This window comes from Triticum aestivum, chromosome 1A, assembly GCF_018294505.1.
Source record: "Triticum aestivum cultivar Chinese Spring chromosome 1A, IWGSC CS RefSeq v2.1, whole genome shotgun sequence".
Taxonomy (NCBI): domain Eukaryota; kingdom Viridiplantae; phylum Streptophyta; class Magnoliopsida; order Poales; family Poaceae; genus Triticum; species Triticum aestivum.
The window spans coordinates 225,758,298-225,766,742 of record NC_057794.1 but is presented as its reverse complement, the minus strand read 5'-3'; the positions used below and the strand labels follow the sequence as shown (position 1 = coordinate 225,766,742).

Genomic DNA, 8,445 nt, shown 5'->3' with positions numbered 1-8,445 from the left:
AGGGTGGCCTCACAGCGTTCTTGTCCGCATACTCTGGAGTCACAAAGTGGTACAGGAATCACTGCTCTGCCCAATATCTTTGAATCCATTGGATTCGAGATTGGCGCTCACCATAGCTCTCTTCAGGATCAGAATTGTACAATTCATAGAGATCTGGTGGTAGGTCTTTTGCAGTGTTATCATGGTACTGTCTGTCGTCCTTCTTTGCAAATTTGCCACTGGCCGTTGGCTTCAGACTGAAGGGCTTCACAACAGTGTTAGGCTTCACTCTGCTTGTCAGACAAGAACTGGCTTCATGTGATTTCGTATGACGCTGTAAGAACTCTGCAAATGAATGCAGACTATGAGAACCAAGTGACTCTCCCACGAACATGTACCTGTGATAGCATTAGAGATGCGAGGGAAGGGGAAGAGGTCATATGCATTCTCAGAGGATTTTGAAGATAAATTAGTTTGAAGACATTGACCTCATAGCGCAAAGACATTCACTTATTGATATGAGTTGGTTCCAGATTTGTACGAGTCCATGAATAAGTACAAGTGAAGAATCTAACTAGTTGTGAAGCATAAGTGAAAGTACTTGTAGGTTATGATATGCTATAGTATGGAAGATCCAGATTTGGAATTGAAGAAACAACTTTCTGAAGATGTAGAAAGTTTTAATGGATCAAACATGCAGTAAAATAGACTTTTAGTTATCGCTCTAGAACATACATGAACTGCTTGACGAGTCATGGAAGGAGGCCGAGCAGTCCAATCTCCCGCCCCCTAACTTGGAGGCGGAAAACACCTACGGCGGCGGCGGGAGGAAGATGTCCGCGGCCAGCGTGACGACAACGATGGAGAAGTGGCGTCAGTGAAGTGCTTTGTCTCCGGCGACGACGGAAGCTAGCGACGGCGCTAGGGTTTGAGCAAGACATGAGGGGAGTAAGTATTAATTACCGCAGGGGGCTGGGTATTTATAAGGAAGGGGGCAGCATAGTGTAATTACTCAGCTACCCTTAGCAGTTCACATCTGAGCACCACATGGCACACATGCAACAACTTAAATGTTGTGCCATGACCCCACACGCGCCTGGTTTGTCGGGTGGTCATTCTGACTTCTCTGGATTCAGGCAAAAGGATAAGGATAATAAAAGCCTTTTAAATGTTTGTCTCTTAATCTTTGACTGACAAGGACACAATGAAGACAATCAACACATGTCAATAGAATGCATATGAAGATTTAGAGAGAGTAGGAGAGATGAGCACATAAGGGATTAGGGTCCGATCACATTCACTTAGTGCAGAAAATGACAACTTGAAGACATAGCTATAAGTGAATGCTATAGAGGACATAACACATATATATACATACATACATACATACATACATACATACATATATACATACATACATACACACACATCTATCCCTAATAATAAAGCATGAATTGACTCCGTGGGTTCACCATCACAATACGCTTTTTTCCTGTCAATTTACGTTTTCACTTTGAATTTAAAACATATATGCAAGGTGGTACTAATTTGGGAACCACGTCGCAAAATTTTCATACGTACATGATCTGTCCCGCACTACTACCTGGGCCTTGCCGTGAGATCGTCTCACATGGCTAAAGCGTTGCCACTTGGGCCTCAGCCTCATAAGTCAGACCCGAACAGGTACCGACGAGAGAAAAGAAGAAGAAAAGCAACCAGCGCCTCGCACGACCCTGCCCCTCGATCCCATATACACCTCCTTCCTGCCGCCACCTCCTGCCCCGCGCCGCCCGCCCCACACCGCCTCGATTGGGACCGTGTCCCTCCCCAAACGACGGCGATGATGGAGGGCGCCGCCCAGCTCCTGGCTGACGGATTTGCTGGCTCCCCGCTCCTCGGGGCCAGCCCCTCCCCGTGCCGAGTCGAGCATCGACTTGGAGGCCCCTTGGGGCTGCCGCCGGTGCGGGAGTTCCGTGCGGCCGTGCGGGCTGGGTACCGAGCGGCGGGGCCCGTGGTGCGACGCTCGATGGATGGCCTGCACAACGCGGACGACTGCTTCTCTCCCAGGAGGGCCATAGGAAGGTAAGGACGGACGGTGGCTGAGATTGGGTCTCGCCTTCTTCTCTGGTTAAGAAAAATTGGTTCTTTGGTGCGTTTTTCTGGGTGGGCGGTCTCGCTGAATTGGTTGCCTTTGTTTTCTGTGCCCGTCTGTGTCGTCGGATTGGATGGCATCGGTGCCGCCGCAGCCACTACATGTCGGAGCTGTTGCAGGAGCACCAGAAGCTTATCCTGTTCACACAGGTGCTACCAATCTGCATCAAACTATTGGGCCACTATGAGAGCCTGGATTCACTCCCTCGCCGCCGCCCGGTCTACCATTATTGGCCTAGGTTGGAACTTGTCCTTGCAGATTCGCCTTGGCCTGATTGCTTATGTTTCTCTCTTGTTGATGCAAACTTGCTCTGCTTGACTCTGTTTTGGCCTCAAGGCGTCTCACTTGTCACATATTGTTATCAACTCAGGTATGGTATCTGGAAAATCGTTATTCTACCAAGAGAACATTTCTTACTTTGGTTTCTAGGCATATGAAAGTAATGAGTAAACATAACCCGCTGAAACAAAAACATGGTGAAGTAGCTGGCTGTATATTTTGCTTGGAGATGATACTGTTCACTGTCCATATTTTGTTTGTATGGTGGCTGTACTTTGTAACGCTAGCATGGATGTCTGTTATAAAATATACAATATCTAGATTTTTGCTGGGTAAAGAAATTTGCAGCTCCGAATACTTTATATTTCCCGGTTGTTCTTAATTTCGGAAGTATGCATGGGAACGCTGGGATGACGTGTTTCAGAGAATTCAGTGACTTGGTTCAACTAGACAAGGATCATTTCAACGCAAAGGACTCTCATGTTACAGCCTATTGACCACTGCAGTGTGTACTCCTGGAATTGATAGCGAATGAAAGCGCCATAGACATTGCAGGGGAGATAAAATTTCTAGATGTTATTAGGTCTCACCAATTTGTACTGCTGTTCACTCTATAGTCTGGGATTAATTAGCTGTGCTGCAAGGATTCCAACTTTAAAAGTCATGCTGCAAGGACGAGTCCTCTATATGATTCTTCAGTACAGTTCAAAATAAATCACGATGCAGAGCAGATTCAATCTTTTGATTTTAGACAACAAAGAGTTTCATTGCTCTTAAGGTCTTTGTTTGCCTTTTTATGGGAGGTCTTTGTTTGCTTGGATTGATGCGCGCGACTGACACAATTTACAACATTTTTTGTCTGACAGCATAGACCATAGTTTCAGTTTTACAATGTTTCCAGAGAGAGTATAATACTGATGCACCATTTATTTCAGAGAAGAAAAAGGTTCCATGAGGGTGTATATTACAGAAGTGGAGAAAGAGCTCGCCTACCATGCATGTTGCCTGGTCCGATGAGCAGTGCTACGCCAAGTGCCCCGTCAGAGTGCAGCCGCACAGCGCTGCCTGCTGTTGAGGACCCCGGAGCCTAGACAGGTAGCCACCACTGATATGATTTTTGGGAACTTGTTTTCTTCAGTAAATCAACCATTTGATGATGTCTGCCAGTTAATACCATCCAAATTTTCTGCAGTTAGCTTGGCAACTTCCAGCCCCCCACCACCTTTCTTGACAGCCACGACACCCATCTTTTCGTCTATGCCTCATTGGATGCACTTCCATTGTATGTAATGTTAGATATACACAATCATAGATACATATATGATCTTCCACCTCGGCTCCTATACTGATAAGATTTGTGTTGATACATGATTCTCAACAAAGTGTGCTACCAAACTTTTTCACGAAAAGTGTAGTACCAGTTGGTGTGATATCATGTCCTTAGAAACGCCCCCGATGGAATGACCACGACCATGTTGTTGCCTGGAGTCTTTTTTCATGATGATGTCGCTATTCGTCATCCCACAATTTATGCGGTGGAGCGTCAACGACCTCAGCGTGTTGCAGGAGAAGACCATGAATATCGGCAAGAAAGATGTAGGTGATGTGCTTGAATTCTTCTAGGATTTTTGAACTAGCGATTGATTTTTTTTTCCGCTATCTCATGTCATATCAATTTGTGTTGCATTGCACATGTGTCATACAGGTTGATCCAGGAAGGTGCAACACTGTGATGTGAGGTGAACACAAGCATGACCTACAATCTCGACGCCCACCATCCATGTGCCTTGCAAGCAGCAATTGTTCACATCCTTGATATTTGTCACTGCCCTCATCTCATCTATCCCGACAGTCTCAGTGTCCAGGCAAGGTATGTCTATGTCAGTTGAACCATCACTCGAGTTACAACAATTCCAATCTTTTTCCTATATCTGCAATTGGGTGGACTATGGTATGAATCAGTTTATAAGCAACCATGGTGTACATGAATCTCTGTTGGTGTGAACTGTCAAAAGCATTTCCTACTATTTCTACCTCTGTTTCATCTTCTAAATCTAGATTCTAAACTTGGATATTATCTAGCAACAATCTGTTCATGAGAAAAGCATGGCTGAGAGTCATACTAGATGTATGCATAATACCGGGACAAGATAACCTTCCATTATCCCAGAAGGGAAACATAATACTAAACTGCCATAAAATATATGTGAGGGCTTACATCATCGTTGAGGTCAAATTTGTATCTTTATTATCACCCTGATAAAACATGGTTTTGCTAATTGACTTCATCTTATTTCAACTTTGTTAGTTCAGTTCACGTGCTCTGTTAGAGACCAACCCCAATGTGTATGCTACAACCACTGAAAGAAGTATGTTGCCTTGATTTTTTTAATTCAGTTAATTTGTATTAATTGTGTGGCATCATAATGCAAGGTAAATGCAGAGCTATACTTTCTATTCTCATGCCTTCTATTAAAATCATGCAGATGCTCCGGTCATCGTTGTTCATATGTTTTGACTCTTGTCGAGCCTCTTCTGTGAGGCACACATAGTTTGGGAGTATGCCTATGGCAATTTATCTATTTCCATGATTGAAGATACGTTTTTAAATTGAACAAAACAAATTATATGAGAGGCATATGTTTTGTTTTTGCTGTCCCAAACTACAGAGAGCCTTGCAAATTTCCAGGACTCTGTTTCCTCTTGGAACTCTCCTAACTATGCATTCTTGATCACTGTCGAACATTGATCGACAGACTGCTCTGTTTACAAACTCTATTTTTTCTAGGTTTTCTTGTGAAAATTGATGATACCCCAATGCAGAGCCTTTTGTAGCCTTGTTGCTGGTGACAGATTTTAGACGATAACCTAAATGTAGGCATTAAACACAGCAAGGTCAGGATATGATAATGGCCCAAGGCCGTGCCGACAAATCTGGAAATACTCTAGAACAAAATAATAATCTGGCAGTGGCCCAAGAGAGCTATTAGTTCTTGGATTTTTATACCCTCATGTTAATACTTAACTGTTACAATTTTTATTTTTCTTCTCATTATATGTACCTAATAATGATTTAGTTCATTTCTGGATGCTTGGACTAAATCACTGCCAACTTTCTATAACTTACAGCCTTTGCTTCTTAAGGAATTGGAGCACTACACTCCCATTTGTTAATAGTTACACATGGTGTATGCCTGTATGAGTACTCAATGTTGTTGTCTGATGTCTGTACATTTGTTTGAGCACCACACGATCTCATGAAAGATTTGTATTGCTCATCTTAGTCCAAACTGATGATGCTGTGTTTTTTTGGTATGGCCTAGAGTGTATATGGTTATCAAAAGATAACAGAATGACGCAAACAGTAGCGTCATGGCATAAAACCAGAAAAAAGATAGTCTAAAACAAAGGTTCAACCAGCTCAGAATAATGATGATGTGTGCTCCACACTTGAGTACAATTACACTTCTCAAGTTTTCTCTTTGCGTGTCAATGTCAGTGACCATTCTGCTGCTGCAACAAGAGAATCTGTTTGTATAAAACTCAAAAGCTAAGTTCTGAAATTCCTGACAGGAATACAAATTTGTGCTCTGAAACCAAATATGGAACTACTTGGTATACACTTTCATGCTTTTTATTTTCTACTCCTTCCGCCTAAATATAAGTAATTTTAGATATTTCAATATAGACTACATACGGATGTATGTAGACATATTTTAGAATGTAGATTTGAGTAATATTCAAACAAAATGGTTTGCAGAGAACAGTGTTCAGTGACTTAGATAACTTTAGTGAGCTGATGGAGCGGTTTACTGGAATTTACAGTTGCACTATTACACGATCTGATGAGGAAGAGAAAAGAGAGGAGGGAATGGAAAATGGAGTGAGCTAATTGGAAGGGTGCCGAGTATGGTGCATACATGTCAGCGATGGTAGTCAAAACTTGATGCTGAGTGCTGATGGCATGGTACGTGTCTGGAATTCAAAGTGTGCACGTGGGAGGGTTATGAATGACCTGTTTCGTTGATGGTGATAGTGTCCTTTTTTTGCAGGTAGATTGCGATAATGTGTTTTGATTGGAGACACAGGGACAGTGGGTAAAGGAAGAAGTAGAAGGGTGATTTGTGTAAAAGCACTAGAAGATAATGTCCCCGTAAAATTGAATTAAAAAATTATTGCATAATGGCACAGGAATAGGTTATATTTCATTTTTCGGCCGGTGCAATGCACGGGCATTTGTACTAGTATACACACACACACACACATATGGGCTATTCTGTTTCGCGTAACAGAATGTTATTCTGTTACCCTATTTGAACTGACGAAGTTGACAGGTTGGACTAACATGGTTTGCCACTTGAACTGATCTTCCTGCGTCTTCGACAGACGGAAACATGGGATTCAATGGGGAGCTTCCGAGGGTTCTCCGGCACGGTGCCGCGGGCCATTCATTGCCAGAGGATACATGTATTGGGTTCCGCACGTGCGTGCGCTCAACTGGTCATGTTTTCCGATCTCAAGTCACCGAAGGTGACGACATGTGCATTTGGCGGCGGAGGTGTTGCGGGCGTTTGTGCTTACCATGATGTTCGTAGCTGTCGATTTTATGTCCGCTTGTTGTTTTATGTGTTGTTGGGATGTGAGAATGATCGGAGTGTTAGAGTTTTGGGAGATTCTTTCACTCTAATTTCTGATTAGAAGTTTTGGTGTTCTTGGTCGTTGGCCATGGCCGCCATGCAAATGTGTTCTTCTTTTTCTGATGTTTTATTTTTGAATTGGCATTGCAGGGAGAGAGATGAAGATTGTATGAATAGATTTGTGTTGTGAATTTTTCTTCTTGAGTTGTTTCTACCCCGGATTCCCATGTGATTTGGTCGTTGGCGGAGGTGGTGTATGGTGGCTGACTGTAGCCTACAATTTCTTGTAATCTGGTCAAAATGTGTAATTAAGTTGCGTGTTTTTCAATGTTGTTTGAATGACTGGCGTATTTGTAGTTGGATTGCTCCGTGTCAAAGTAGTATTACTGTGCGTTGACATCGGAGTAAGTAGTTTCTACTGGCTACCTACACAACCATCTGCACTTTGAATATGAAGCCCCTACCCTCTGTCACTTTCATTCCACCAGATGCCACCGAAGAAACTTAGATGGATCCTGAGCTAGGAGAGGTCACATAGGAGGAGGGGGATGCCATCAATGTGAGGGCTGCAGTAGCAGAGTAGAGGAGGAGGAGGCGCAGGCGCAGATAGAGGGCATGATGTGCTACCGAGGAGGAAGTGGAGGCAAAGTTCAATAGACGCCTTGCCCGCGAGGTGATGGATACTTGCAACTCCAATGAACTGGAGCTACTTTTCCCAGACGGCAGGGGAAGGAACCATATACAGATCATCAGTTGGGCTAGGGTGAGAGCAGCCACAACTCCACATCCATCCACCAGGGCCAAATGGCGTCGTTTCTTTGATCGTTATGACTAAAGTACTAAATTTTTATGTTTTTAAGATTGTGTTATGAGAGAGCAGATGGTTGAATGACTAAATGAATTCAACTATGTACCTCTGAATGAGTTGTTTTATCTACATATGTTTCGTATGTGCACTTTGAACTGCTGTCGTACGTGCTATCCAACAATTAATTTGAATTGCTGCTTTATCTGAAGTTGAACTGTTTTGCGGTCAATGTTGTATGACTTGTATAATAACTACTTTCTACCAGCTGGCTGCCCACCTGCCTATTTATTATATTTATAATCTGCGAGTCTTCCTGGCTATAAATTCTATCCATCTATGTGTGGTTTGTGTCTTAGTCTCCCCCTCCTTTTTCTTCTTTCCTCGAGAATCAGATCTAGGTTCCTCCCTCTTCTCTCTGTTGTTTTCTTCCTTTTTCATTTGTTTCCCATGGAGAATTGTTCATGCGGATGTCTCGCAAAGATGGTGCGTATAGCTGACCGCTGTGTGTACGAATCTGGTTTGGAGCTCACCGAGTGTTAGCGCCGTTGGCAACTTTCATGTCTGCTATACAACAACCATGGGTTTCGTGC

At 43.2% G+C, this 8,445-nt stretch overlaps 1 long non-coding RNA gene across 12 annotated transcripts; it reads left to right on the top strand.

Annotated features, from left to right (window-relative positions):
* The first annotated feature begins 1,690 nt into the window (after positions 1-1,690).
* LOC123043766 (uncharacterized) lies at positions 1,691-7,243 on the top strand. Of its 12 annotated transcripts, none has more exons than XR_006419579.1 (9): positions 1,691-2,061; positions 2,226-2,369; positions 3,346-3,505; positions 3,603-3,692; positions 3,794-4,006; positions 4,116-4,280; positions 4,724-4,779; positions 6,236-6,377; positions 6,463-7,243. It is a non-coding gene; the product is annotated as an uncharacterized lncRNA (long non-coding RNA). The 12 variants fall into 12 exon arrangements; XR_006419573.1 differs by having other exon boundaries at positions 4,897-6,377; XR_006419566.1 differs by having other exon boundaries at positions 4,719-4,779.
* Positions 7,244-8,445: the final 1,202 nt, after the last annotated feature.